At 42.1% G+C, this 18,955-nt stretch overlaps 1 long non-coding RNA gene across 3 annotated transcripts; it reads right to left on the bottom strand.

Moving 5' to 3' along the window:
- Positions 1-2,891: 2,891 nt before the first annotated feature.
- LOC100847917 (uncharacterized) lies at positions 2,892-18,752 on the bottom strand. 3 transcript variants are annotated; one of them, XR_009492327.1, is made up of 5 exons: positions 18,193-18,742; positions 5,051-5,173; positions 4,665-4,816; positions 3,890-3,962; positions 2,892-3,249 (listed from the first exon to the last, which is right to left on the bottom strand). It is a non-coding gene; the product is annotated as an uncharacterized lncRNA (long non-coding RNA). The 3 variants fall into 3 exon arrangements; XR_009492326.1 differs by having other exon boundaries at positions 5,051-5,122; positions 18,193-18,736; XR_139649.5 differs by lacking the exon at positions 5,051-5,173 and having other exon boundaries at positions 18,193-18,752.
- Positions 18,753-18,955: the final 203 nt, after the last annotated feature.

Genomic DNA, 18,955 nt, shown 5'->3' with positions numbered 1-18,955 from the left:
ACCCATGTTTCAGGGCACCAATTCACAGTCCCATGGAGAAGATGACAATGTGAGAAGATAATTATGACAGATGCATTATATAAAATAAGATTTGAGGCCTTCTCTGGTGATACAGTGGATAAGAATCAGCCTGCCAATACAGGAAACTTGAGTTCGATCCCTGATTCGGGAAGATTCCACACGCCACAGAGCAACTAAGCCTGTGCACCACTACTGAGCCAATGATATAGAGCCCGCAAGCCGCAACTACTGAAGCTCGTGGGCCTAGAGCCTGTCTGCATAACCAGGGAAGCCACTGCAGTGAGAAGCCCACGCACTGAAACCGGAGAGCAGCCACTGCTCACTCCAACTAGACAAAGCAAGGCAGACCCAGCACAACCGAACATAAAAATAAATAACAAATAAAAAAGATTTGAACAGAAGTATGCAATGAAGTAGAGAGATACTTCTATAAAGTGTAATACTGAATAAGTGAGATTTGAGCACAATTCTGTAACAGGACAGAAATCATACCTGGCTCTGCCTGTTGGAAAAAAGGAAGGCTCCTGAAAATAGCTGGTATTTGCCAATCGTATTTGCCAAATGAAGGCACAAAGTAAGGACTGACTGGCAAGGCTAAGGGAACAGTGGGGTCACAGGGAAGGAACGGAGAAAGGGCAGGAAACGTTTGGGACGGTGATACTCAGGGCAGGAGGTGGGGATGGACATTGATCACAACTGAGATCCGACAAAGGCTGGAGTCATCGTTGACATCGGCCTTCTTTGAAATAAGAGAAACCATAACCTTATGGATGCTTTTCTTTCCAGCTGAATGTTAGCTCCACCTGTGAGCACAGGGATGCATATGTTTTGAAGCCTCCATCTAGTTGAAGCTCTGGGGAATACCCCATGGGGTAGTCAACCTCCACTTGAGTGTTTTCTTTGAGCTCCTGAAGGTTTTCTTCTGCCCCAGAGCAAACCAGGGCTGGCTTAGAGCCAGCGTGCAGCACGCCTCCTCTGAATTCAACCCTGACAGTTCTTCCTTCCCATCAGGCAACGATAGACAACAGCTAATTCCCTCTTGGGATTCAAGGAGCTATATGTAACACCCAAGTACTGTCAAATTCTGAAAACAAAACCAGCATTATTCTATTATGAACAAATGTATCACTGAGAAGGCGGGAGGCCAGTGTTCATCAAGGAACAAATCCTATCATCTCAAAGAGACAGACAGAGCAGCCTTACTCCTCTGAGAAGCAACCACTGACACCAGAAGAGACCTGGAGCCTGGAGCCCAACAACCGCATTCCCACACAAGCGGTCCCCATGTTACAGTCAGAGACCCACTGAGGGGAAGATGCCGCCCAGGATTGTCAGCCAGAGGCTATTTCTACTCTGAGGTGGAGTTGTTTCTGGGTGAGGCTCGGACACCCCACAGTCTGCCCCCCAGGTACCCCCTGGTGCTCTGGGCAGAGTAGGACTCAGCCCTCCTACCGATCTGAGCTCCTGAGCCCTGACCTCTGACATCCCCACCCACCAGTGGCCCGGAGAGGAGAAAGAAAGGAAAAACAGGGTCGGGAGCAGAGAACAATTGAAAGGCTTTGCTCCAGCCTGCCTCAGGTTCATGAAACTGTTGTCTGAAGGACATGTGGCAGGGTGGTGGCTTGCAGCCCTCCAGTCAAGGGAATACCATGGGGCTTCAGGGGAGCTGCTCATGGCTAACTGCCCCCCTACTACTCAACACTGACCAGCAGGAGGTGCCAAACACCTATCCACACTCCCGGCAGCCACCTCTGCAGCACAGCTCTTCAGTCAGCTCCCTCTGCTTCTGCTGGGCAGTCTGGAAGAAGCTGTTGATCTCAGAACATTGCTCATCTCTTTCTTCAAATTCACCCAATAAAGAAAGCCAAACACTGGAACAGGCTGGGGAGACACTCCTGCCTTTTCATCTTTGCTATACTAATCAGTAGAAATATATCTGTAATCATTTGATTTATGAGTCTGTTGAACCATTCCTCAGTATGGAGGCCAATTTCAATGACTTTCAGAGATAGACTTTTTACATTATTAGGAAGCCCCCCAAACATTGTCTGCCACCCCTCCAACTCCCAGCCCCACCCCCGGCAACTCTATGCCCACTGGTGATTTTATAGTTGTCTGACCCTGGGAACTAGCATAATCACAGAGTGGGACACTGTTGATGGGCTGCAGAGTCTTCATGCCTACAGAGAGGTCCCTTCCATACTGGTAGACACCGACATGTTCCATCAGTTCTTCAGAGCATACTATACACTCCTTTCCTCCTCCAGAGCAACTACCACCCAACACACATTGTCATTTTTCGGTCACTAAGTCGTGTCTGACTCCGTGACCCCATGGACTGTATGTAGCATACCAGACTCCTTTGTCCTTCATTATCTCCCAGAGTTTGCTCAAATTCATGTCCACTGAGCCGGTGATGCTATCTAACCAACCATCTTTTATCCTCTGCCACCCCCTTCTCCTTTTGCCCTCAATCTTTCCCAGCATCAGGGTCTTTTCCAGTGAGTCTGCTCTTCACATCGGGTGGCCAAAGAATTGGAGCTTCAGCTTCAGCAACAATTCTTCCAATAGCACTTCCCAGGCAAGAATACTGGAGTGGTTTGCCATTTCCTTCTCCAGGGGATCTTCATGACCCAGGGATTGAACTCGAGTCTCCTACATTGGCAAGCAGATTCTTTTCTACTGAGCCACCAGGGCAGCCCCCCCAACACACATACAACCCACCAAATCTTGTCTCTGGAATAGCCAATTCCCTCCAACCCTGACTTTCTACCTGTAAGTCAGCCCTGTGAGGTTCTTCCTCTCTCCTTAACTCAAAGTTCGATCCCTCCTTGTTAAACACAGTTGGGATACAAAATATAAAATACAGGTTTGCATATTCAAAGAGAATATTTTTATTTGACCATGTGAAGAATTTTGGAAATGACAGTACATTCAATATAAGCAATTTTAATACTGCCATCTTTTTTTTTTAAATACTGCCATCTTACATTTCAAAGAGGCAGTAGAGAAAAGAGTATCATGGGTATTTTTATTACAGAGAAATGGTTTACCACAGCCCTCAAGAAACTGCATGGGGAGTCACCATGAGGATAAAAGTTGAAAAAACTCTCATTCCTGCAGCTCTGAGAATCCTTAGGTGGTGCCTGTGGAGGCAGGTGGTGGCCGTGGAGACTGGAAAACAGTACAGACGTGTTCCATGGTCTGTTGCTGCCATCTTCTTTTGGTCTAGTGTAAAAAGAGAAGGTGAAAAATCTGTCAAAAATTAATGGCTCCATGCTGTGCTAAATAATGGTGCCTCGAGCTGCAAAACCCAGGGCTTTCAATAAAGAAAAACAAAACTGCTTAGAAGCAGTCAGGAGGAACACTGGGCTATATTCCCTTAGGGTTACATCCTCCTCAGTGTTCCCAGATGTCAAGACAGTATCTAGCCCATCTCTTAGGAACAGATATCCCTGTCCTCCCGCTTCTCTTTCCTCTGGCTTCCTTGAGCCCTGCCATTCCCACATCAACACTCAGTTCCAGAGTCTGCTTACACATTAGCCCCACAGGGCTAAGAGCTGGGATGTGCCGCGCCTTCCTAAGTGCCAGGAGTCAATGTGGACAAGGAGACGAAACAGAAAAGACTGAGTGTGTGCATGCGTGCGTGCTCAGTCGCCCAGTCATGTTCGACTCTATGATCCGATGGACTGCAGCCCGCCAGGCTCCTCTGTCCACGGGATTCTCCAGGCAAGAATACCGGAGGGGATTGCCATGCCCTCCTCCAGGGGATCCTCCCCACCAAGGGACTGAACCCAGGTCTCATGTTTCCTGTATTGGCAGGCAGATTCTTTACCACTGCATCACCTGGGAAAGACTGAGTATTTACCTTATATTCACAATGCCACCGCGGTTCTCTTGTGCTATGACATTTGAGAACATTTCAAGGTAAGAAGTGATTCCTAGTATAAAGTAAAATGTATTTTTAATCAGAAAACATTTTTCATACATTATTTATGGTACTTAAAAATATCATGTCAAAAATTACTTTTGCTCTTTTCTAAAAATATTTAAACATTGTATAACACAAAATGATACTTTGAATACTTTGATACTTCGTCTGTGTTATCAAACTAGAAGATGTGTGTGTGAGCTTGTGTGTGTTCCTGTTTACATACGCTTTCGGGTGCAAATATTATATAAGTAGTACTCACACCTACACAATGACATAATGTAATAAAAAGCTCATGTAATATCCACAGAACAACACTGTATCTGCATCATAAAAGCCCTCCTCCTGCATACTTGTTTTTTAAATGGGGCTCATTTTACGTTATGAGATATGCACACATTGTTAGCAGTTCTAATATATACTTACCTGAGTGTCTTGGTTTATTTAAGGAAAAAAGAAAGACATGTTGTGATCAATAACATGATGCTTGAAAAGGATCACTCGTATATAATTGAGAAGTGGGACTGATTTGGTCAAAAGCATCAGTCAAGCTATGTTAAACATATTTTAACATAAACTGATTTTAGAATTGTGAGTGAAACAAAGAAATGCATTTTCTATGTTGAGCATAACTTATACCATTTATTCATGAGCACAATCTTCTAACCACCTATATTGCAAATAAGGAAATAACTAGAGTATTTAAACTCACCCATTTAATATGTTTTTAAATACTTTAGCTTCTTTCAGCTTCTCTAAGTTTGTTTTGTGTTTCAGTTTCTTCTGTTCCCCCAAAGTTGAAGGCAACTCCAAAATCACTGTCACATCCTCATCTGCATACTAGGGCCTCTTGTGGGTTATGTGCTATGAAGAAACATAATCAGCTTTTCAGTTCAAATTTATTTTATAGCTAACATTTAAATTCAGTTTAGAATTACTTTGGGAAATCCAAAGAATATTACCATTCTTAAATATGTGAAAAATTTACACGTGAAGAAATATTCCTTCTCATGAAGAATATTACCATTCTTAAATATGTGAAAAATTTACACGTGAAGAAATATTCCTTCTCATGAAGTTAAGTTTCAAAACTCTTACCTAGGGATGTGCTCAAGACAATCACCAACAGTATCGCTCCCTCCCAGCTCACGGTCTAGCAGTCACAGCTTACTATTACAGAGTTTGGAATGTTTGGGGAGAAATATTACTGTAGGTTAAAACCTAGAAAAATTCACATAAGTAGTTGAATGATAAAGATTTTACCCTAGCTGTTGTGTCCACAGGACAGATCCTGACTATTATTTTTGCACCCAAGCTAGAAATCAGCGCTTCATTCTGGCAGTTATTTTAAGGGCCACACTCTGACGATATGCATGTACAGTCTTTTCATCACAGAATTTAGAAAAGTTAAAAACAGATATAATGTACTAATTTAAAATATACTGTCTTAGAGGAGCCTGGTGTGCTACAGTCCATGGGGTTGCAGTCAGCCATGACTGATCACACGTGCATACACACAGAATCACAGATTTCATACGTATGATGGAATATATGATTCTATATAATATAGAGCTGAAGTATGTAAAAATTATTCAGGAAGCTGGATGTGTTGTATTTATACATATAGTAACAAACGCAAATATGATCACATATAATAAAGTGATATATAATAATTAGAAATTAAAATATACTGTCTTTCATGTATCAGTTCAGTTCATTCGCTCAGTCGTGTCTGACTCTTTGTGATCCCATGGACCTGCAGCACACCAGGCCTCCCTGTCCATCACCAACTCTCGGAGCTTGTTCAGACTCATGACCATTGAGTTGGTGATGCCACCCAACCATCTCATCCTCTGTCGTCCCCTTCTCCTCCTGCCTTCAACCTTTGCCAGCATCAGGGTCTTTTCCAATGAGTCAGTTCTCTGCATCAGGTGGCCAAAGGACTGGATTTTCAGCTTCAGCATCAGTCCTTCCAGTGAATATTCAGGACTGATTTACTTTAGGATTGACTGGTTTGATCTCTCTTTCATATATACTGAAAATCATGTATGAACACTAAATTAAATGTTGATATTTAGCCTCTTACCTTCTGAGATGGTCCACACTCTGTGGAGTGTCTCTCCCAGGGCTGCTCTCCATCTTTTCAGATGGGTCACATTCTATCTATGGAATGTGCACCTCTCTAAATAAATCCCCTTCTTACCTATCACTGTGTCTCTCACTGAATTCTTTCTATGACAAGGCATAAGAACTTGAGCTTCACTCAACTGACACCAATTCTGGTTCTGGAGGATCTAAAGCCCCTACCCAGGTAGAGGATGGAATGATGACGCCGACCCTCCTGACTTCAGTCAACTACAGCTTGGACTCTGTTGACCTTTGCCCCAATTCTATGCTGAATTCCCCTCTGCTCAAGCCCCTTTATGAATATGCACATACTCCTGGTTTAAAAATTACCCCCTCAAAAAAATTAGCCAATTTTACAGTTCAGGGAGCAACTCCTTTGGAAAAAGATCCTTTTTCTCCTTCTTTGGGGCAAGTAATAAATCCTTCCTTCTCCCCACTGCCCTCCCACAAATTTGTATTTCTTTACATCAAAGGTTCCTCAATATAAAAGTGATACTGGTAGAAATTTAAAGTGCACTTCAAATAATTCTTCTATCAAGGATCTATTTTGGCAGTGCAGTGGTTCTTGGAGTATGGTCCGTGGGCCCCAAGAGGGGCTCCAGGATTGTTTCAAGTGGCCCATGAGGTCAAAACTATTTTTATAATACTACTACTAATACCAGATTAAATAATTTTACCTTCTAAATTCTAAAGAATTCATAGAATTACTATTGACCCTTGAACAACAGTTAGGTTAGAGGTGCCCATCGTCTGTGCAGTCAAAAATCCAAGTATAAATTAAGTTGGCCCTCGATGGAAGCAGTTCTGCATCCATGGATTCACCCACCTTTGGATCCGATTGCGTAGTACTGTTGTATTTACTATTGAAAAAATCCACCTGTAAGTGGACCGACACAGTTCAGTCATGTTGTTCAAGGGTCAACTGTACACGTGTTTTTAATTTTTTTCTTTTACATTCTAAAGAATGCACAATGCAATTTTCCAGAAGCTACAGGTGGTGATGCTGCCAAGTGGTTTTACCTGCCAATACTTTTGCACCATTAGTGCAAATATCAACATAGTGAAAAGGACAAAGAACATCTCATTATTATGAACTTAGTTTTGGACTTGCAAACGCTCGAAAAGACTCTCTGGTTCCCACCAGAGGGCTCCACATTCCACACTTAGAAAACTGCAGTATTAGGGTAATGAATCTTACCAGCAGGTGACAGAAGGTACAATTTAGCATCTTCAAATTAATCCTAGTCATAATTTAAGATATTTTGAGTTATAAAATATAATCCTGGATTAGGCAAAACCTTCTCAGACATATTACAAAACTACAAGCAACAAGAGAAAAATAAATTGGAATTCGCAAAAACTTTTATGCTTCAAAGGTTTAGTTCAGATCAGTCGTTCAGTCATGTCAGACTCTTTGCAATCCCAGGCACTGCAGCACACCAGGCTTCCCTGTCCATGATTAACTCCTGGAGCCTGCTCAAACTCATGTCCATTGAGTTGGTGATGCCATCCAACCATCTCATCCTCTGTCGTCCCCTTTTCCTCCTGCCTTCAATCTTTCCCAGCATCACAGGGTCTTTTCCAATTAGTTCTTTGCAACAAGTATTGGAGTTTCAGCTTCAGCATCAGTCCTTCCAGTGAACACCCAGGACTGAACTCCTTTAGGATGGACTGGTTGGATCTCCTTGCAATCCCAAGGGACTCTCAAGATTCTTCTCTAACACCACAGTTCAAAAGCATCAATTCTTCAGCGCTCAGCTTTCTTTATGGTCCAACTCTCACATCCATCCATGACTACTGGAAAAACCATAGCTTTGACTAGATGGACCTTCAAAGGTTACCATCAAGTAAAAAGACAACCCACAGAATGGGAAAAAATACGTATGTCTGATAAGCGACCTGTATCCAGAATATATAAAAACTCTTATAGTAAGACAAATAATCAAACTTGAAATGAGTAAAAGAACTGAACAGACATTTCTTCAAAGAAGAGATACAGTTAATAAGCACATGAAAAAATAGTGAATATCATGAACCATCAGGGAAATGTAAATCAAAACCCCAATGACATACAATTTCATATCCATTAGGATGGCTATAACTGAAAAGACAGATAACAAGTATTGACAAGGTTGTGAAGAAATTGAAAAACTCACATATTACTGTGGGAATGTAAAATAGTACAGTCACTTTGGAAAGGAGTGTGGGAATTTCCTCAAATAAAAGGAGTTGCCATATGACCTAGCAATTCCACTCCTAGATATATACCCAAGAGAAATAAAAACATATATCCACACAAAGACCTATAAATGAAGGCTCAAACAGTCAGAAGATGGAAACAATGCAAATCTCTATCAACTGATGACTGGATAAAAAAATGTAACCATACAATTGAATATTATTCAGCTATAAAAAGGAGTGAAGTACTAGTATATGCTACATTATAGATAAGCCTTTTTGAAAACATCATGGTAAGTGAAGGAAGCCAGTCACAAAAGATCAAATATTATTTCATTTATATGAGATGAGATGTTCTGAATAGGTGGACCTATGAAGAAAGTAGATTGTTACATAGGGTTGGGGCAGAGGAGAGTGAGAGAATGCTGAGTGACTACTAATGAGTATGGGGTTTCTTTTGGGAGTGATAAAAATGTTCTAAAATTGATTATGACAATGGTTGCAAAACTCTTTGAACACACAAAAAGCCACTGAATAGTACATTTTTTAGAAAGATTTACTTATTTTATATTATGGCTGTGGTGAGTCTTCATTGCTGTGTGTGGGCTCTCTCTAGTTGGGATGAGAGTTGGGGTGCAAAGGCTTCTCACTGCACTGGTTTCTCTTGTGGAGTGTGGGCCCTAGGGCACAGGGGCTCAGGAGCTCCGGCTCCCGGGCTCTAGAGCATAGGATCAGTAGTTGAGGGGCGTGGGCTCTGTTGCTCAGTGGCATGTGGGATCTTCCCGGAGCAGGGATTGAACCCTTGTCCCCTGCACTGGCAGGCAGATTCTTAACCAGTGGACCATCAGGGAAGCCCTGAATTGTACATTTTTAAAAGTGCCTTTTACAGTATGTGAATTATACCGAAATGAAACTGTTACATGCACACACAAGTCAGTGCCCTTATTATGACTTTAAGACTCTACATGACCTACCCCTAACATTCTAACCTCATTTCCTACTATCAATCCTTTCCTTTCTCCACACTAAACTTTGCTGCAAAGATGCTATCAGGCATGTTGTCACCTCCGGTCTTTTGCATTTAGTTTTTCCTCTGCTTCCAATGTTCTTCTTTCAGATATGTAAATTCTCCCATTCCTTTCAAGGTTTTACCAAAAAATTACTTTCCAAATGAGATCTTCAACTCTTATGGAAATGAAAATTTCAACCCTCTCTGACATACCTTATCAATCTCCATTCTGCTTTTTTCTCTCTAGCATTTCCTATTATCTAAAATGCCAGATATTCTATTTCTTTATTTCTTGTCTTATTATTTTTATTGAATAAAAAGTTCACTTAAAGTACTATATTAGTTTTAGGTATCAGTTCAGTTCAGTTCAGTCGCTCAGTCATGTCCAACTCTTTGCAACTTGAAGGACTTCAGCACGCCAGGCTTCCCTGTCCATCACCAACTCCCAGAGCCTACTCGAACTCACGTCCATACAAAAATCTCATCCTCTGTCATCCCCTTCTCCTGCTGCCTTAAATTTTCCCAGGAATTTGGGTCTTTTCCAATGAGTCAGTTCTCTGTATCAGGTGTCCAAAGTATTGGAGTTAAAGCTTCAGCATCAGTCCTTCCAACAAATATTTAGGTCTGATTTCCTGTAGGATTGGCTGGTTTGATCTTTTTGCAGTCCAAGGGACTTTCAAAACTCTTCTCCAACATCACAGTTCAAAAGTATTCGGTGCTCAGCTTTTCTTATAGTCCAACTACTGGAAAAAAAAACCATAGCTTTGACTAGACAGACTTTTGTCAGCAAAGTAATGTCTCTTTTTAATATGCTATCTAGTTTTCTCATAGTTTTTCTTTCAAGAAGCAAGCATTTTTTATTTTCATGGCTGCAGTCGCCATCTGCAGTGATTGTGGAGCCGAAAAAATGTCTGTCACTGTTTCCATTGTTTCCCCATCTATTTGCTGTGAAATGATGGGACCAGATGCCATGATCTTACTTTTCTGAATGTTGAGTTTTTTAATGTTGAGTTCTGAATGTGGAGTCAAAAAGCCAACTTTTTCACTCTCCTCTTTCATTTTGATCAAGGGGCTCTTTAGTTCTTCAAGTTCTGCCATATAAGAGTGGTGTCATCTGCATATCTGAGGTTATTTATATTTCTCCCAGCAATCTTGATTCCAGCTTGTGCTTCACCCAGCCAGGCATTTCGCATGATCTACATGTAAGTTAAATAAGCAGGGTGACAATATACCACCTTGATGTACTCCTTTTCCTATTTGGAAACAGTCTGGTGTTCCATGTCCAGTTCTAACTGTTGCTTCCTGACCTGCATACAGATTTCTCAAGAGGCAGGTCAGGTGGTCTGGTATTCCCATCTCTTTCAGAATTTTCCATAGTTTATTGTGATCCACACAGGCAAAGGTTTTGGTACAGTCAATACAGCAGAAATAGATGTTTTTCTGGAACTCTCTTGCTTTTTTGATGATCCAGCAAACGCTGGCAATTTGATCTCTGGTTCCTCTGCCTTTTCTAAATCCAGCTTGAACATCTGGAAGTTCATGGTTCACGTATTGCTGAAGTGTGGCTTGGAGAACTTTGAGCATTACTTTGCTAGCATGTGAGATGAATGCAATTGTGTGGGAGTTTGAGCATTCTTTGGCATTGCCTTTCTTTGGGATTGGAATGAAAACTGACCTTTTCCAGTCCTGGGGCCACTGCTGAGGTTTCCAAATTTGCTGGCATATTGAGTGCAGCACTTTCACAGCATCATCTTTTAGGATTTGAAATAGCTCAACTGGAATTCCATCACCTCCACTATCTTTGTTCCTAGTGATGCTTCCGAAGGCCCACTTGACTTCCCATTACAGGATGTCTGGCTTTAGGTGAGTGATCACACCATTGTGATTATCTGGGTCATGAAGATCTTTTTTGTACAATTCCTCTGTGTATTCTTGCCACTTCTTCTGAATATCTTCTGCTTCTGTTAGGTCCCTACCATTTCTGTCCTTTATTGAGCCCATCTTTGCATGACATGTTCCTTGGTATTTCTAATTTTCTTGAAGAGATCTCTAGTCTTTCCCATTCTATTGTTTTCCTCTATTTCTTTGCACTGATAACTGAGGAAGGCTTTCGTATCTCTCCTTGCTATGCTTTGGAACTCTGTATTCAAATATGTGTATCTTTCCTTTTCTCCTTTGCCTTTTGCTTCTCTTCTTTTCACAGCTATTTGTAAGGCCTCCTCAAACAACCATTTTGCCTTTTTGCATTTCTTTTTCTTGGGGATGGTCTTGATCCCTGTCTCCTATACAATGTCATGAACCTCCATCCATAGTTCTTCAGGTACTCTATCAGATCTAATTTTTTGAATCTATATGTCACTTCCCTGGTGGCTCAGAGGTTAAAGCATCTGCCTGCAATGCGGGAGACCTGGGTTCAATCCCTGGGTTGGGAAGATCCCCCCAAGAAGGAAATGGCAACCCACTCCAGTATTCCTGCCTGGAGAAATCCCATGGACGGAGGAGCCTAGTGGGCTATAGTCCACGGGGTCGTAAAGAGTCAGACACGACTGAACTACTTCACTCATTCCACTGTATAACTGTAAGGGATATGATTTATGTCATACCTGAATGGTCTAGTGGTTTTCCCTACTTTTTTCAATTTAAGTCTGAATTTGGCATTAAGGACTTCATGATCTGAGCCACAGTCAGCTCCCGGTCTTGTTTTTGTTGACTGTATAGAGCTTCTCTCTCTTTGGCTGCAAAGAATATAATCAGTCTGGTTTTGGTGTTGATCATCTGGTGATGTCCATGCGTAGAGTCTTCTTTTGTGTTGTTGCAAGAGGGTGTTTGCTATGACTAATGCGTTCTCTTGGCAAAACTATTAGCCTTTGCCCTGCTTCACTCTGTACAACAAGGCCAAATTTGCCTGTTATTCCAGGTATTTCTTAACCTACTTTTGCATTCCAGTCCCCTATAATGAAAAGGACATCTTTTTTGGGTGTTAGTTCTAAAAGGTTTTGTAGGTGTTCACAGAACCGTTCAATGTCAGCTTCTTCAGCATTACTGGTTGGGGCACTGACTGTGATATTGAATTGGATTAGCGTGATATAGAATGGTTTGCCTTGGAAATGAACAGAGATCATTCTGTCGTTTTTGAGACTGCAGCCAAGTAACGCATTTCGGACTCTTTTCTTGACTATGAGGGCTACTCACTTTCTTCTAAGGGATTCCTGCCCAGAGTAGATACAATGGTCACCTGAGTTCAATTCACCCATTCCAGTCCATTTGAGTTCGCTGATTCCTAGAATGTCGATGTTCACTCTTGTCATCTCCCGTTTGACCACTTCCAATTTGCCTTGACTCACGGACCTAACATTCCAGGTCCCTACGCAATACTGCTCTTTACAGCACTGGACCTTGCTTCCATCACCAGTCACATCCACAACTAGGTGTCGTGTTTGCTTTGGCTCTGCCTCTTCATTCTTTCTGGAGTCATTTCTCCACTGCTCTCCAGTAGCATACTGGGCACCTACCGACCTGGGGAGTTCATCTTTCAGTGTCCTATCTTTTTGTCTTTTCATACTGTTCGTGGGTTTCTCAGGCAAGAATCCTGAAGTGGTATCAGTTCAGTTCAGTCGCTCAGTCGTGTCCAACTCTTTGCGACCCCATGAACTGCAGCACACCAGGCCTCCCTGTCCATCACCAACTCCCGGAGTCCACCAAAACCCATGTCCATTGAGTCGGTGATGCCATCCAACCATCTCATCCTCTGTCATCCCCTTCTCCTCCTGCCTTCAATCTTTCCCAGCATCAGGGTCTTTTCCAGTGAGTCAGCTGTTCTAATCAGGTGGCAAAGGTATTGGAGTTTCAGCTTCAACATTAGTCCCTCCAATTAACACCCAGGACTAATCTCCTTTAGGATGAACTGGTTTGATCTCCTTGCAGTCCAGGGGACTCTCAAGAGTCTTCTCCAACAACACAGTTCTAAAGCACCAATTCTTCGGCGCTCAGCTTTCTTTATAGTCCAACTCTCACATCCATATATGACTCCTGGAAAAACTATAGCCTTGACTAGATGGACCTTTGTTGGCAAAGTAATGTTTCTGCTTTTTAATATGCTGTCTAGGTTGGTCATAACTTTCCTTCCAAGGAGCAAGCGTCTTTTAATTTCATGGCTGCAATCACCATCTGCAGTGAGTTTGGAGTCCCCAAAAATAAAGTCTGACACTGTTTTCCCATCTATTTGCCATGAAATGATGGGACCGGATGCCAGGATCTTCGTTTTCTGAATGTTGAGCTTTAAGCCAACTTTTTCACTCTCCTCTTTCACTTTCATCAAGAGGCTTTTGAGTTCCTCTTCACTTTCTGCCATAAGGGTGGTGTCATCTGCATATCTGAGGTTATTGATATTTCTCCCGGCAATCTTGATTCCAGCTTGTGCTTCTTCCAGCCCAGCGTTTCTCATGATCTACTCTGCACAGAAGTTAAATAAGCAGGGTGAGGATATACAGCCTTGACGTACTCCTTTTCCTATTTGGAACCAGTTGTTCCATGTCCACAAGTGGTATACTACACTGTAATTAGAAGATAATGGGTATAATTCCCCTGCTATACAGTGTATCTTTACTGTTTATTTTATACACAGTAGTTTGTACCTGTTAATCCCATACCCCCAGTTTATCCTTCCCCACTTCCCTCTCCCCGTTGGTAACCACAAGTTTGTTTTCTCTGTGAGTCTGTTTGTTTTGCACATATTCATTTGTATTTTTTAGATTCCACAAAAAAGTGGTATCACATGGTATCTGTCTTTCTCTGACTTATTTCACTAAGCATAATATTCTTCTAGGTCCATCCACACAGCTGTAAATGGCAGAATTTCATTCTATTTTATGACTGAGTAATATTCCATTCTATATATATATGCCACATTTTCCTAAACCAATCATTCGTTAATGGGAACTTGGATTGCTTCCAAGTCTTGGCTATTGTAAATAGTTTGGCTCTGAACATTGGGGAACATTTATCTTTTTGAATTATGGTTTTCTTTGGGTACAAGCCCAGGAATGGGATTGCTAGGTTGTATGTCAGTTCTACTTTTAGTTTTTCAGGAATCTCCATACTGTCTTCCAGTGCGAAGAAATAGAGGAAAACAACAGAATGGGAAAGACTAAAGATCTCTTCAAGAAAATTAGAGATACCAAGGGAACATCTCATGCAAAGATGGGCTCAATAAAGGACAGAAATGGTATGGACCTAACAGAAGCAGAAGATATTCAGAAGAGGTGGCATGTAAACACAGAAGAACTGTACAACAAAGATCTTCATGACCCAGATAATCACGATGGTGTGATCACCCACCTAGAGCCAGACATCCTGGACGGTGAAGTCAAGTGGGCCTTCGGAAGCATCACTATGAACAAAGATAGTGGAGGTGATGGAATTCCAGTTGAGCTATTTCAAATCCTAAAAGATGATGCTGTGAAAGTGCTGCACTCAATGTGTCAGGATATTTAGAAAACTCAGCAGTGGCCACTGGACTGGAAAAGGTCAGTTTTCATTCCAATCCCAAAGAAAGGCAATGCCAAAGAATGCTCAAACTCCCGCACAATTGCACTCATCTCACACGCTAACAAAGAAATGCTCAAAATTCTCCAAGCCACACTTCAGCAATGCGTGAACCATGAACTTCCAGATAGTCAAGCTAGTTTTAGAAAAGGCAGAGGAACCAGAGATCAAATTGCCAACATCTGCTGGATCATCGAAAAAGCAAGAGAGTTCCAGAAAAACATCTATTTCTGCTTTATTGACTATGCCAAGGCCTTTGCCTGTGTGGACCACAATAAACTGTGGAAAATTCTGAAAGAGATAGGAATACCAGACCACCTGACCTGCCTCTTGAGAAATCTGTATGCAGGTCAGGGAGCAACAGTTAGAACTGGACTTGGAACACCAGACTGTTTCCAAATAGCAAAAGGAGTACATCAAGGTGGTATATCCTCACCCTGCTGATTTAACTTATATGCAGAGTACATCATGAGAAACACTGGGCTGGGTGAAGCACAAGCTGGAATCAAGATTGCTGGGAGAAATATCAATAACCTCACATATGCAGATGATACCACCCTTAGGGCAGAAAGTGAAGCAGAACTAAAGAGCCTCTTGAAAGTTAAAGAGGAGAATGTGAAAGTTGGCTTAAAGTTCAACATTCAGAAAACGAAGATCATGGCATCCGGTTCCATCACTTCATGGCAAATATATGGGGAAACAGTGGAAACAGTTTCAGACTTTATTTTGGGGGGCTCAAAAATCACTGCGGATGGCAACTGCAGCCATGAAATTAAAAGACACTTACTCCTAGGAAAGAAAGTTTATGACCAACCTAGACAGCATATTAAAAAGCAGAGATATTACTTTGCCAACAAAGGTTCGTCTAGTCAAGGCTATGGTTTTTCCAGGAGTCATGTATGGACGTGAGAGTTGGACTATAAAGAAAGCTGAGTGCCGACGAATTGATGTTTTAGAACTGTGTTGTTGGAGAAGACTCTTGAGAGTCCCCTGGACTGCAAGGAGATCAAACCAGTTCATCCTAAAGGAGATCAGTCCTGGATGTTCATTGGAAGGACTGATGTTGAAGCTGAAATTCCAATACCTTGGCCACCTGATGCGAAGAGCTGACTCACTGGAAAAGACTGATGCTGGGAAAGATTGAGGGCAGGAGGAGAAGGGGACGACAAAGGATCAGATAGTTGGACGGCATCAGCAACTCAGTTGACATGAGTTTGAGTAAACTCCCGGAGTTGGTGATGGACAGGGAGGCCTGGCGTGCTGAAGTCCATGGGGTCGCAAAGAGTGGGACACTACTTTGCAACTCAGTAACAACAAACACTGTTTTCCAGTGGCTGCAACAATTTACATTTCTACCAATAGCGTATAAATGTTCTCTTTTCTCCACATCCTCCCCAACATTTGTTATTTGTAGACTTTTGATGATAGCCATTCTCACAGGTGTGAGGTGACACCTCATTGTGGTTTTGATTTGCATTTCTCTCATGATTAGCAAAGTTGAGCATGTTTTCATGTACCTGTTAGCCATCTGTATGACTTCTCAGGAAAAATGTTAATTTAGGTTCTTCTCATTTTTGATTGGTTTGTTTGCTCTTTGAGTTGTATAAGCTGTTAATATATTTTTTCTTTTTTTTTTCTTTTGTTAATATATTTTTAATATTAACCCCTGTCACATCATTTGCAAATATTTTCTCACACTCCATAGTTTTTTTCATTTTGTCAATAGTTCCCTTTGCTGTGCACAATCTTTTTAAGTTTAAATAGGTCTAATTCATTTATTTTTGCTTTTATGTCTTTGCCTTAGGAAACTAATCAAAAAAAATTGCTATGATTTATTTCAAACAGTGTTTTTTTTTTTCTTTTGGAGTTTTATGGATTCTGGTCTTACATGTAGGTCTTTAAAGCATTTTGAGTTTATTTTGCATGTGGTGTGAGGGAATATTCTAACCTCACTATTTTAAATGTAGCTTTCGTTTTCCCAGTACCACTTGTTGAAGAGACTTGTCTTTTCTCCATTATATATTTTTGATACCTTTGTTGTAGATAATTGACCATAGGTGTATGGATTCATTTCTGGGCACAGCATTGATCTATAACTCTGCTTTTTTGTTAGTATCACACTGCTTTGATTACTGGAGCTTAGGAGTATAGTCTAAACTCTAAGAGGGTTATCTGACCAGTTTGAAGATGGTTTTAGTATGGTAGATCATAGTAACAATGGTAATGAAGATTAGACATACACTGAGCTTATTGTTGGCCTTTTTAAAGATGAAAAGCCATAAATTAATCAATCTTATTCTCTCACACTGACATGAGTAAAATGGATTAATAACAGAAATCTAAAAGATGAACTATGGAATGTTTATAATATATATACTCTACTGAGTACATATGTACTGTCCTTTTCAATCCTCACAACAACTCTATAAGGTAGGTTTCTTATCTTCCATATGTTGATAAGGAAGTTGAGATACAAACATTAGTAGCCATGCTGACATCATAAAGTTGCTAAGTGATGGACTCTTGATTAATACCCAATGCCTGAGCTCTGAGCTATCTTTTCTTGACATCAGATATGGCTAAGACGGATCAGCTTCAAGGTCTACAGTGTTCTTCAAAGTACCCCAATCTCCCCTAAAAACAAGTGTCAAGTTACACACAAGAACTTGGAGGGACAGAAAAGTAATTACGCTGTATGAAAAATACCAATCTTAAAAGGTTACAAACTGTATGATTTTAATTTTTATAACCTTCGTGACAAAATCATACAGATTGAGAACAGATTAGGTGTTGAGTGCAAGGCTTTAATTGTGCAAGAATTGTGCAAGACAATTCTTCCTTCCAACCAAGTGAGGATTGGAGCCACAGGTAGTTTTCTCATTGCTACCAGAGATATATACACTATATACAATTTTCTACCAATTCCAAAGAACGAAATACGCATTACTTTCTAATTATAAACAAATGTATCAGTGTGGACTCAAGAAGATAGCAATGTGTTCATCAAAGAGCAAATCCAGTCACCTCAAAGGGGATCGACGGTTGATGAATCATTTTCGTACCCCCGGCCCCTACGCGACCCTTCGACACCAAGTAAGACCTGGGCCCCAACGGCCTGTCCTCACCCCTAGTTCATCTCCGTATCACACTCAGAGACTCCCTGAGGGGAGGAAATGGCCCAGGTTCATAGACTATGTGAACTGCCACGCCCTGAGTCAGATTCTGGGGGAGATGGGGCCTGGTACTCCCGATAGTCTGGCCCTCACTTGATCGGCTCTGTAGCCTTCCAGAGCTCCGAGGTGAGTGAGGGCCACCACCAGGACCCCACAGCCTCCCCTTCCCCACCTCCTGATGGCCGGTCCTTCCCCTGCTCCCCAGTTACCTGTCACAGACCAACGAGTCTGTAAAGAAACCACATGACGACGCCAAGCAGTTAACGGCCGTTCTAGCTCTGAGCTTGCGGCCCTTGGTGTGTCTGAGCATGCGCTCCTCTCAGCCAATCAGAAGCAAGAGGGAACTGGTGGGCGCCTCTGAGTGGCTAGCCTGAAGGCGCAAGTCTTGCAGCCAATCAGAGCCAAATGGGCTCAGGGGCAGCGGCTCGGTGGGAGTGTGTCCTTCCGTTTGAGGCTGGAAGTTTATCCAGAGCTCCCCAGGAGTAACTTGAGTAGGGGCGGTTGCCTTTTGGCCTGTGAAGATCAACGAAGAAAGGCAGGTCTTGGGGATTCGTGTGGGGCAAGGGCTACAGGAACATCTAGGCATCTCACCATTGTGCTGTCAGGCTCAGCGCTGTGAATAAAAGGAGGCTGAATATCCGATCCTGAATTCATACTGATTCCTCTGCCATAAATGCCCTTCTTGCTTTCCTACGTAGTTAACTCCAGTTCTTTCAAAGGCCGATGCAGTGCCATCTTGTCCTTCTCCTCTAAGCCTCCTCCAACCTGGTAGCCTCTGATCTCAGGCATACTGACCTTAGTCATCCTGCATGGAGACTGCCCTGCTATTGTGCCACTCCCCACCACATAACACTAGCGGCTTGTCACAAAGCCAGGAAGTGAAGGCAGGTTGAGTAACAACAGCTTGTAAGGGCTCTGGAGACCGAGACCAAGCCTCGCTCAGAGCCAGCTTTCACAGCCATTAAGCTTCGT

Source organism: Bos taurus, chromosome 22, assembly GCF_002263795.3.
Source record: "Bos taurus isolate L1 Dominette 01449 registration number 42190680 breed Hereford chromosome 22, ARS-UCD2.0, whole genome shotgun sequence".
NCBI lineage: Eukaryota > Metazoa > Chordata > Mammalia > Artiodactyla > Bovidae > Bos > Bos taurus.
The sequence above is the reverse complement of the archived record's forward strand: the minus strand, read 5'-3'. Positions and strand labels throughout refer to the sequence as shown.